Consider the following 12,647-nt stretch of genomic DNA (forward strand, 5'->3'; position numbering starts at 1 on the left):
AATGACTGTATTTTCCTTTAAATAGTTTCACTTGTTTTGGTGGATTCTGTTGAATGTTTATTCCAGTAACACAAATAATTTGTGTTCTGTTGGTGCCCTCACAAATAATGCGATTCATTATCAGGTACATTATGTTGTCTTTTTATTTGATGTAAAATGGTGCCTTTGAGTTAAATTTAGATAGAAGAGCTATTTGAGACTATTTTGTTCATCTCCAACTGGTTTTTTTTCAGAAGTGCATTAGTCTGAAGTATTTCATGGGCAAAATACTGAGTTATTTTGGGGACAGACAAATTGTCTACAAAAGAAAAGTATAGCTGCTTATTTTTACAATAGTTTTATGGTAATCGCTGTTTTATTTGACAAGTGTAGATACCAAGGTAGATAGAAAATTCCAGCAGAGTGCTTACTCCTAAACTGCTCTAGGGAGCAGGTACCTCTTCTAGTCCTTGTTCAGGCTAAGCTTAAAAATTAAATAGGACAGAGGTGCCTTTTAAAAAAATTATTTATCCATCTGATGGATTAGGCAAAAGGACTGTCACAGCTTTCTTGGCATTTCCCCTTATGCTCATTTTCCCATGGCTCATTTTCCCATGTCAAAGGGATCTGTAGGTCAGAGGAAAGAAAGCTGATGGTGAAGTGTTCATGGAAGGACTTTTCTGTAATCACTGGAAAAACAGTCCTTCCCTCTGACTTTAGCAAAGCACTGTGGTGTGAATTTATGGATCTCATTGATATTTCTCCTGATTTACACAACAGTAAGCAGTATGTAAGCATAACAGTAAGTTAAGTAGCAGTGGGCCTTAAATATTTATCTGGTTTATTTTTGGAATGGCAGTTGCAGCTATTTATAGAGCAAGAAGAAGTGATACAAATCTGACTGGATTCCTTCTTTGCTTTGAATCTGTGAGAGAGAAGCAGTTGGGGCTTTTTGACCACGAGCTCTTATTTATTATGTTAAATTTGCACTGATTAATAGGCTTCATTTTTCAAGAGCCTCTGAACCCCTGCTTACAAGCATAAGGGATCTTGTTACCTCTGTAAAGGAGCATTGATGCAGCCTAAGAGCAGCTGTGAGAGTGCCCTGTGCTGCTGTGCAGCACTGATACCTTACATGGATTTATCCATGGGGAATGGTCCCAAGAGAAAACACATTTTTGGTGGGTCACTGCTTACCCAGAAAAGCCCAGAATGGAACATGTTCTCCTATGGGAGGCTGTGCTGGATGTGGGATGGGTGGATGGGGGTGCTGCTGTGAGTGAGCCTGTGTCTGTGCCAGTGTGCTGGGGAGGGACATTCCCTCTGGAAAGCAGAACTGGGCTGGTGGATGGAGATGCCAGAAGAGCGTGCCAGTAGTACGTGCTGACTCAGAAATCAGCACTTTTGGCTCTTAGGCCACTGGTTGATGCGTGGCTTAGCTTAGTAGTTACCTAAATCTGTTATTTCCTTTTGATTCCAGATGGTTTGGAATCCACTGATGTTGACATCCTGACTGAATCTCAGATTCCTGGGCTTCACTGCAGCTGGACAACCCTCACCCCATACAGACAGGCAGGTCAGCACCTGGCAGGACCAGTTTTATTGCTGCATCCCTCCTGTGGAGAAAGAGGGCTTGCCCACTGTCATGAACTTCAAAACATCCCTCTGTATTTCATTTCAAAACAAACCTTGAGAGCCTGGGAAGGAAAGAGAACTAACAGAAGTAGTCAACCCCCTGTGTTTGCTATGAGAAACCACAGAAGGTGGTATGGGTCTGTAAGGAGGCCATGGGAGCAATATTTATTTATGGATAAGTGCATGTCTGTCTGTCTTGTGCCTTCAGATTTATCTTTATACTGACTGTTGTTTCCACATTTACACAGTAGCCTTTAGTAATTGTCCTGGGATTTGACCAATCACTCTTGGAAGAATGAATTGCTGGCACTGTTAAACAAACGTGAAAAGAATTATTCTCTTCCCAGCATTTCTTGAAATTAAATTTTAGCCCTGGTGTGCTCAACTACCTTCAGAATTAATCTCTGTATTGTCAAAGGAGCCTGTCAAGCCCTTTTAGATCAAAGGAGACTGTTTTCTATTAAGAAGGTTCTGATGATGTTTTCCAGCTCTTGGGTACAACACAAAGGCAGCCTGTGGCTCCCCACTGCTGTTTGACCTGTTAAGTTTTTGAGTGTCTTGCTGCTTTCTATTTTCTTTGTGTGAGCTCTGCCAGGTCCAGCTCAGGCAGGTGGCCATTGGCACAGCCATAACCAGGCACCTCCAACCTACCTGAAATACCTTCTTGCTCTCTCAGAGCCTGTCTGGTCAGGGTTGTTGATGGTTTCTTTTCACAGCTCGCTGTTCCTTACAGCCTGCACCTGCGTGGAGTCCACCGGTGTGCAATTCCTGTGGCTGGCAGAGCACGCTGCCTTGGCATGCTTCCCTCCCTTCCCAAGATGCCTGGCCTTCTGAAATTCCTACTTTTCCTGCTTTCAGATAAAGTCCTCTGTCATTACACATTTTCTGTGCAATTCTGAACAGGCTGCTTAATGACTTTTTTTTTTTTCTCCTCACCAGCTCAGAACTTTTTGACTGCTGCATTTGTTCTATTAGAATATAAACATGGGAGAGACAAATAAGTGCTATGGAATGATTAGGTAGAGATATGCCAGTGGCTTTGCCTGATTAATGGATTTACATTGTACATTACTCACAGGCAGCTTTCCAATGTGTTTCTCTAAAACAAGGTAATTTGTTTAAAGGGCTATCTTTTTGTAAATGCTGATAAGCGAGCCATACTTGGTGCATGTATGGACATCCAGGCAGGGAGAGCCAGAACAGGATGTACAGTCATTTTGCCCCTGCTAGTCACAGCCATTCCTGCAGGTACTTGAGGAATGCAGGATGTGCCCCAAATAGATTTGAACAAATATTCCCTGACGGAATCATTTCAGCCTCTCCTGACATCTGTACTAGCTCCTGCTGACAACAACAGGATCTTTGTGACGGTGACTGCAGCAGAGTACAAATGCTTTTCTTCTCCTTTTGTGCCAGACAGCAAGTGAAGGTAAAGACTTGCTGTGCTGACTCAGAGGAAAGGTTGAACAAGCCTGGCAGTGGCCAGAGAATCTTCAAGAAAGTCACTTCTCCCTGATTCATGCTCTTCACAAAGTGAGTATTTCCAGCTCTGGCATCTATTCTGACAGGATGAGAAAGGATAACAAAGAAATAGCGTGGCAAGGTGAGGAGAGAGGCTTACTCTTCAAAGTACTAGCAGGGTTTAGTTTTCTGATCTGGTGCCAAATGCAACAAAGGTACTTACCAAATGCCCTTGCAGTAGGACTTGTCCAGGGGCTTTACAGCTTTGCACCCCTCTCTCTCTCTCTCTGTCTCTCTCTCTCTGTGTCCTGCTGTTCTGATTCTGTTGGAGTCAGTGTGTTTCCTCTGGTAGTGACCCTGTGTGAAAATCTGGCTTCTCCTGGCTGCAGGGCACATCTCCAGAGTGTGAAAGAGTGGGAGAGCCCAGTTCATGCTATTAGCAGGGCAAGATGTTGGTGAGAGCTGTAAGTTCTTCTTGGCTGTTTGGGACTGGGGAAGGACACGTCCCTGCTGAGCAGGGAAACAGCCTGGTTTATCTACTGTCCAGTTTACCACAGTGTGGGGTGAGCACACCTTCTGAAAGTGAGGGGTGATGCTGGGCTGGTCCTTGTGGTTCCTACCATCTACTCATGACCAGCCTTGTCTCATGCTCCAATTTCCTCTGGATGTGGAGCCACAGTTCAGTGTTGTTATAAATCTGCCAAAGGTTGTGGCATCAGTACCTGAGGCACAGGTGCCTGGAGGAGGATTAGGATGCTGCATTATGTATGTATATAATGCTGAAAATACACAAGAGATGCAGGCACGAGAGTGACTCCAGGTTGCAAGTCAAAACTCCTTTTCCAAGCACTTCCAGCTTTTTAAATTGCACAGCATTCCTCTGGCCTTTCCAGTTCTCTAATATAGATATGAATGCAAACGGATATAAAATATTTATGTCAAAGTGTTGAAGTTAACTGGGGACTGAGCTTCTGGCTTGGGTATTTTCTTTCACTCCTGAGGAAAAAAAACACCTTTTTAAGCTGTTAATTTCAAAAACAGCATGGTCTGGAAAAAAGAGCTTTTCTTCTATCTCATTAAACTTTAAGTTTGTTCCCAGAACTGCACATCCAAAGGAAAGCATCCCTAGGCAGGTGTTATTTGCCAGCTGACTTGGACCTTTGGCACCTCCCAGCTCCAAGCAAGCTTCCTTGGTGTGGAGACATGCCAGAGTGAGCTTGCAAACACAGTTCCCTGCTTCAAAGGAGCTCCAATAGCAAACACACCAGGAGATCCTGCCAGCCCATAAGCCAAGCAGGCTGCAGTCTGAAGAGGTCAGAAACAATTTAGACACACCTGGAAATACTCATAAAGCCCTTGGGCCTCGTCATTATTGCTCAAGGTGTCCAGCAGCTCTGCAAACATTCAGATGGTGTCTGAGCCAGGCAGGTGTGGCTTCAGCAGCTTGTATGCCCAAATAAACTCAGCAGGCTGGAATCACACAGCTAATGCTTGTCCATTCCTTAATTTGTTTTTATCTAAGTGTCTTAATCCTTGTAGGGAGATGAGATGCTGGCTGATGCTTTTCCGCACGTAGAGAGGACAGGGATAAAAATATCCACAGTTGTGTTCAAAGACAGCAGGGAAAAAGCAGCTCCTGCTGGCATCAGGCCAGGGCAGAAACATCCTACTCCACAGGCAGGTGGCCACTGCCTGTGGCACAGCTCTGGCATTGCCCTTCCAATCCACACTGCCTGTTGTCAGCAACAGCATCTTCCAGCCCAAAACACCCATGCTCACTGAGCTGATCGTGTGTGGCCACAGGATGCCTTAAGACAGGGTATTGCCACTGGCTGAGTATCAAGAAACTTCTAAAACATCTCTGAGTGGCCAAAACTTGCAGTGCTCTAAATCATTGTCCAATGTTCTGTAGGCATGTATTGCTCTGCAAATGTTCCTTGTTGTTGGTTTTGCTTCCAAGGGGTGCATCCAAGCCAGGTGCTATATTAGTTTCTTTTGCTGTGAGTCATAGCACCACAGCCCTGAGAGAGACTATTGCTACATCCACTGAAAATGGAAGCTTCAAACCTTTGAAGAAGAAAAATGGGAAGGTTGTGGAAGGGTGACCCATCGTGTGCATAGAAGTTAAAAACAGGGGGAAACAGGAACAGGGGAGCAATGGCTGGGGTGTTCCTGAGCCCTTCCCAGCAAAAAGGTGGAACACATTTGGGTCCACTGACTCCCTTTATTTGAAGGATAATTTGCTGTTGAGCTTTGAAGTCTCACCTAGGTGGCTAATGAGTGATTGGGATGCTCAGCAGCGGGGCTGAGTGCTGAGATGTTCCACACTCGGTCTCCACTGTTGTGGAGCACAACCCTCTGGGTCTCCAGTGTTGTGCTGCAGCTGGGACCAGCTTTCAGTGGGGAAGCAGACCAGCTGCTGCTGCTCTTGTTCTGAGCACTCACAAATGGAATTTTCTCCCTCATGAGAAATACCAATGACATTTAAACTGTTTTGATGCAAAGCAATGGTGTTACAGCTACTGTGCTGTTTCTGATTTAGTAGGATTTATATTTCCAGTGTGGCTAACAGGTAGCCAGTGCAAACCTTGCTGTGGATTGTTTGATGTTCCTCAGAAGCAGATGCTCTTCAGTCAGGGTCTCTTGTTCCCTGATGCAAAACACCATGCCCTTCCCAGTCCAAAGGCAGCATTCCTGCTTTGTTCACTGCTGGCATTTGCAGGAAAGAAATTCTTCAGCTTTAGGCTGAAATAATTCCTCCCCAGTTGTTTTCAGCTGTATGTTTTCAGTGTATTGGGAGCAGAATGTCAGACTGGTATTGTGTGGGGCCTGGTATGTGGATCTGCAGGACCTTTCTTGTATTAGAGGCAAGTAGAGATCCTGAAAGGCCTAAATAGCACAGAGAGAAGGTGATGCCAGGACTAGGCAGAGTGAGGGTCAGGCAATGCAGTGCCAGCATGGATGGGATATGGGTGAGCTGGGCTTAAAGAGTCTTGGTTTGGCTATTGGTCCTCTCAAGTGAGGCTTGACTATAAAATCATGACCCTTGGGCAGTTTGGAACTAGGATTTCTTGCTTGGAGATGGAATATTCCCTGCCACAGAAACTGCATTAACTTCTTTAGTGACAGTTTGTAACACACATCCTGGCTGTTTAATTGGATTTATCATGGCTATTGGGAGCATAAATGTGTTTACAGATTTGTTTTGAAAGCTTTTTTGTGTGTTTTTCTCATAGCAAGTCAACTTCCATGTGGTGCAATTATGTTCAAGATGTTCCCTGTAGCACTGGAATAATGTCAGATTATACTGTGTGTGCATGTTGTTCTTCGAAAGGATTTTATCTGAGGCATGATACACTGTGCAGGAGGAGAAAAGGAGCTTAGCTTTTATTAAGAGAGGTATAAAAAGCTTAAAACACAAAAAATTCTGTCAAATCCTGTTTCTTATTATAGGAAATACTTGTCTCTGTCTATTGAAATGTGAAACTTTTTCCCCTTTAACTTCCTTCCTGCTCCATCCAACTCTGCCAGAACTCAGTCCACACAGCTTGCCACTGCTGTGCCACAGCCTTTCCAGCATTGAAATGTTGAGGCACATGCAGCAAGACATTTCAGAGACGAGCATTTAGGGGAAATGAAAGAAGAGATAACTTTCATTTGTTTGAAAAGTGTCTTAGGTTTTCTTTGGTTTACTGTGTGGCCTGGAAAGTAGCAGTGTGTTTCATGCAGGTGGTACAGGAGGCCCACCTGAAGCCTGCTCATATCCCTAGCCACAGAGCTGGCTCCAGAGGGATGCTGTGGTACAGGAACCACCCTTGGGTGTCAGGGGCTACAGCACACAGTGCTTACTGTTAGATCTGTCTTCTTTTTTCTTTATTTCTTTCATTAGTGTTATTATTAATTTGGATAACAATGCAACTTAACGTGCAATTTCTTGTCTGATGGCAGTTCAGATATTAAATGTCACATCTGCCTGGTACTTTAATCCTTAACTATGACAAGTTTTCCCAGCACTTCTAAAAGAGGCAGTTGTGATATGTTTCACTCCCTGCTGAATGATAGTCAGAACCCCAAATTTGTTCCATGACCCATTATTATTATTATTACTATTCCTAATTGTTGTTATTAGTAAGCCTTGTAAGAGGAGTAGCTTGGAACAGCAGCACAACACCTCTCCCCCCGTGGGAAAGGGTTTTCAGATGTCTCTGTTTGTAGCCTGTCACTCTGTGTGTTGGTCACAGCTTTCCTTTCTCAAAGTTGCACTGAAGGATGACTTTCAGGGATGTGCCTCTGCTCCCTCCTGCTGCCTCCTGAGTCCATCCCCTCCCCACAGAGCCTCTCTGTCCCAGGGAAAGCTGCCAAGCCCTTGGCTGAGGTTGGCAATGCCATAAACAATGCAGGCATTTGAAAACTAGAAAGCTCAAAGCTCCTGTTCTGGTGACCAAAGGGGTGGATGGAAAGATCAAAGAAGAGGACACACAGCTTGGGAGGGTGCAGTGGGTTTTGGAAGCAAGCAGCAGTCAGGCTCAGTGCCTGTCATGCACAGAGCATTGCTGCTGTGCCACAAAAATGCTGATGGAAAGGCACTAGGAGCTTGCAGCTGTGCTTTGCTTCTCAAGGAGCTCCAGGCAATGACCTGCCTTTCTGTCATAAGCTCTAATGAGGTAAGGGAGTAGGAGAAGAGATTCAGGAACATCAGAGCTCTGTGGAAAGGGAAATCCATATGGCAGTTGCTCACTGGAAACAAAGCTGGGTGATTTTTGGCAATCAGATTTCTGGTGGCCCTGTGTGGATTCCCACCCCTGAGAGTGGCAGCAGAGCTGAGAGCAGTGTAATCTATGCAAGCTTCAGGTAACAGTTCCCATTGGCTCAGCAAACCCCAATCTGCAGATCTACTTTGCCAGTTGAAAATTTGGCCTTGATTTTAAAGAAGGGGAAAAAAAAAAAGATAAAAGCCTGAAGCTCTGGGCAGGTACGTAAGAATGTACCCAAGAATGTACAAACACACCTTTGTGGGCTTAATCAGGTAGATATTTGTCAAATTTTCCTGAACAGTTTGTATATTCAGAAGAAAATCAGCTTTGAAAATCAGCATGCTTTGCAGAAACTTGGTGTGCAGACCATTTTAAGAATTTGGGTTTTTACCCTGTTTCAATCAGGGTAAAAAGCTGGAAAGATGATCTGCTTGAAAGCATTTCACAAGACCCATGAGTCATGCAAAATCCTATCGCATTTTTCCTTTGGTTGAAATCACGCAAGTTACGAATGCTAGAAGAGTTATTAGATCATAGATAAAGAATGCTGCACAATGGGTTGGTGAAAATAAATAAATAAAAACCCCTAATTTTTCTCCAGCTTCTAATTCCCTGGGGAAGAATTCAAGAGGCAAGAGTGGAGTATCACAGCTCACCCTCAAAAAGGAGTGGCATGCAGCTGCATCCCTCGCAGAGCTGCTATTCCTTCTCTTGGCTTCTTCACTGCTCCAGGCAAAAGGAGATTTTAAAACCACTCCTTTATCTAGCACAGTTAATTTCCCCACCCTGTACCAGCTCAGCTTCTCTGGCAGGTATGTTGGGGGATGGTGGACCCAAGCTTTCATCTGCTCCCAAGTCTTCTGCTAACAAAATTTTGTGATCCCACAGAACCTGCTCTGTACCCAGAGAGATCCAGGCAGGCAGGGAGAAGGTGACACTGTGTTTATGTAACTCAGCTCTACCAGTGCTGCCACTTCTGTCCTGTTAGGATACTTGTATCCCCCAGGTATTTTTATTACTAGAACAAATCCAGCCTGGAACTACTGCTGGGATCTGTGGGTAAGTGTTAGGCTGGCCTTCCAACTTTTTTTCCCCATTTTTATCTTATGCCACTGTCACTTCTGAAATCTTTCTCCTTTTAGTTTCTTTTCCCTGAAATGCTGTGGTTGGGCTTCCCAGATGTGTCCCTTGTTGATCAGGAATTTCTAAACGCTGAGAAGGAATTGCAGGAAAGCACTAGGCAGTGGCTCTTGTGTGACCATAAACCATAAAAACATTTAATCAGATGGAAAGTCTTGCTTTCTATTTCAGTCACCACATTTTGGAGCACGTATTAGAGGTCAGAAATTAATTTTGGCACAAATAAAGTCAATTCAAGCAAGAGGAGAAACATGTGCCATTTTTGTCGGTATTTTGTGGGGAAAAAAACAACCAGCTGAGGGAAAACAATTATTTTTAATTGCTTACATGATTGAAATATGTATGATTAAGCTGGTGTTTAGCTGAGGGAAAACAGTGTAGTTTAGTGACTTTGCATGCAGCACAGAGATGAATAGTTCTGCTTCTCAACAAGCCTGAAACATTCTCACTGTTCAAGAGTTTTCTAATGACCTCTCGTTGCTAGCTTTTTTCAGGTTCCCTTTTTCACACATTTTTTTCTTTCCCACAGTCATTTCATCCTCTCTCTAAACAGTTCCCTCTGGAGAAAAGACAATGGAAAAGAGAAATGCAGCGGCAACCTTTGGGCATTCAGCTTCTTCCTTCTTCCCAGCACAGGTGTAGGACCTGCTATCTGATCTCCCCTCTAGCAGAACATGTGAAGGGTCAGTGACAGCCTTGAAACAGGTAAAATTAAACCTGTCCTACTTTTGGAAGGTTGCAAAATTGCACACGTTGTAACGAACACTGATACTAATTTACTGTAAAATCGTCTGTGTATGTTAATGAGCTAGGTCTTGCCAGTGCTAAAAATAAGTCTCAGTGTAGAAAAGGCTTGCAGAATGAGCAAAATTGCTCATACTAAGAAAGAAGTTCATCTGTTGTCAAAAACACTTGATCATGTTAGATCTCCAGCTGTTTCTTTTGGGTAACACCAGACCAACTTATCTGTGCTCCTGAAGGTAGCAGGTGTACAGTTTTAATGTCTTCTACAGTGAGGATGGTGATACCAGACTTCTCAAAACAGGTAAGAAGATGCATCAGCTCAAAGTAACTCAGCCTAATTGTTTGGATTTAAATTTTCCGTGTCAAAGTTCAGCCAGAACGTTTCATTACAGGAAATGTTAGGTAAGGGATGAAGCTCCAAGCCCTGATAGTATTCATCACCTTGGGATGGATCAGCACCTTAACCAGATCATATATTGTTCTGTGTTTGAAAAGATGGCAGTGAATTTTGGAAAGAGAAAGGCTTATAAAGTGCTTATTGGAGTCAATTTTGCAGCTATTCACACAATACTCAAAGGTGACCATGTCTTTTCTGCTTTGTTTTCTTAGCAAACCCTTTGGAAGAGGTTCTGTTCTATGTGTATTTCAGCTGTATTTCAGTGTATTCAGTGGAATTTTATTTGTATGTGACCTTTCTTAGTGATGTCAAACTTGCACAGAGGAAAGCAAAGCTGCAGGCTTGGTTTTTGCTTGCCTGTTGCTAAAGCCCAGGTCTCACATGTCTGTGTTGGCCAGCAGTCACTTTGTGACAGATCACAAGGCTGGTCTTTGCTCCCTTTCACCCAGCTGTCACTGGTGCTCTCTAAGGCACCGCCACCTAGGCTGTATGTCAGGAAAAAGCAAAATTTGCTGGTCTGCCTCAAGGAAGCAGCTACAGGAAGAAAGCAGAGGGACTCCTTACTCTAGATCCCACAGAGGTGGCCGCTGGTGGCACTGGGGACAGCTGTTGGAGCTGGTGATGTGTGTTGTGTGCTCCCAGCTGTCCCAGGGGGTGTTGCTTTGATGCAAGGATCTGAGGTGATCACACGTGTCTTGGTGGGTTAGAGAAAAATAAAACATAAAGAAACCATAAATAAACCATAAATTTTCTATGTGCCAGTAGCACCAGGATATCCCAAGCATGGGTCAGAACCCCCTGGTGCTGGATCCCAGTGACAAGACGACCCCAGATTCAGAGGATTGGGAGTGAATGTCTGAATTCAGCAGGGACAGAATCACAAAATTGTCTAAGCTGGAAAGGGCCCACAAGGATTATCAAATCTAACTCTTCAATGCATGGCATGTACAGGGGTTTTGATGAACAGATACAGAGTTTAGCAGAAAAAATATCACTCCCCCTTTTCCAAAGAGAGTGGCTTGTAGGCATTGAGTCAGGGCTGCCTTAAAAGACAGCAAACTGCCTGCTTTATAGGTTTGGACAGATGTTTTGCCATGTGAAGAGCACTTTCTGTAAAATGCAAAGTGTGTGTTTCTTTGTTGTTGTGCAGTGGATGTTCCCTGTGCTGGTGTGTCGCCATGGTGCTGGACTGGGGAAGCTGAACATCAAAAGCTTTAGGGAGCTGTATGGCTCAATTGTTTCTGCTTTCATCATCCATTAAAAAAAAAATCTAAATGGAAGATGAGAACCTGCCTGCCTTAGGTTCATATGGAAGTAACTGTAGGACCAAGCAGCAGCAGGGTACTTTCTCAAAGATGAGTAGATGGTTGGGCCTCTACAGGAAATCTGCAGCAAACAGATAATTCTAAAATAACTTTTTGAGACTATGGGATGTAAATGAAAAGAAATAGCTAATCAAAAGGAGAAAACACTGAAAGGAAACATCTGATGTCAGAAGCTGTTGGCTTTCATTCTGATCTTCTTGTTTTTTCTGTATATAGCTTTTAGAGTGCCCTTAAGTCTTCTCAAAAGGTTATTACTCTTCCAGTGGCATTAGAGAGGCTGAGATGATATTTGCAATGAGGGTAAGTGACTCTCTTGAGGTTTTGGCACCCACAGCTCCAGATTAACTGGAAATGTAGGCATTTAGTAAATCTGAAAATAAGTGCCTCTTGGCCCTGTGCACTTCAGAGAAGTCAACTGGAGTTTTGTGAGAGAGACCAGAGCAGGAGCACAGTATATTGCACACAAGGGATGCATTTTTAGAAAAATTAAGCCCCCCCCAGAACGAATGCCAGCTCATAAAGTAGTGGCCTCCATTCTCTTTGTCCAGACTATCTCATCAATGGAAGTCTGGAAAGCCCTGCTGTTAGTTCCATTGATGGGAACAGTGAGACTTTCCTTTCTGCTATTACTTTTGGCTGACCAGAGGTGTAATTCTTACAAATCTCTGTTATTCAAAATCTCCTCAGGTTTCCAGTTTTCCAAGGTAAAAGAGCTCCATTTGAGGTCCAGAGTGTATGAAGCAGTGAGTGCTAATCCAGAACTGGTTTTTGAGATGCTGCACTGGTAGGGAGATGGCTTCAACCAGGATGAGGTGGAAGAAGGGACCTGGCAATCAAAAACCGGCACAGGAGACAGAAGGATAATACCAATGAGGCATATCCCATATACACAGCTCTGTCTCAGTTGTACAGAAATGTTCCCTGCCTCCCCAGCAGTCACTAACCCACTGGTTTTCTTCCAGAAAGTAAATCCTTGACAGACTTGAAATGATGAGTAATGACTCCACTTTCTTCCATTCCAGCTGCCACACAGGCAAGTACGTTGGTCGCTCATTGACCCAGCAAAATTTGAATGTCTTCCCCTTCTCTTGTTGTCCCATGTCTACCCTATCACTTATCAGCTGCTTGCTGTTATGGCACAGTGGGACCACCTTCTCTCAGCAGGCACTGTAATTGTTTTTTACAAGAAGAAAGAAAACGCTGGTAGGCAGT

The sequence above is a fragment of the Molothrus ater genome, chromosome 7, assembly GCF_012460135.2.
Source record: "Molothrus ater isolate BHLD 08-10-18 breed brown headed cowbird chromosome 7, BPBGC_Mater_1.1, whole genome shotgun sequence".
NCBI classification, from domain to species: Eukaryota; Metazoa; Chordata; class Aves; order Passeriformes; family Icteridae; genus Molothrus; species Molothrus ater.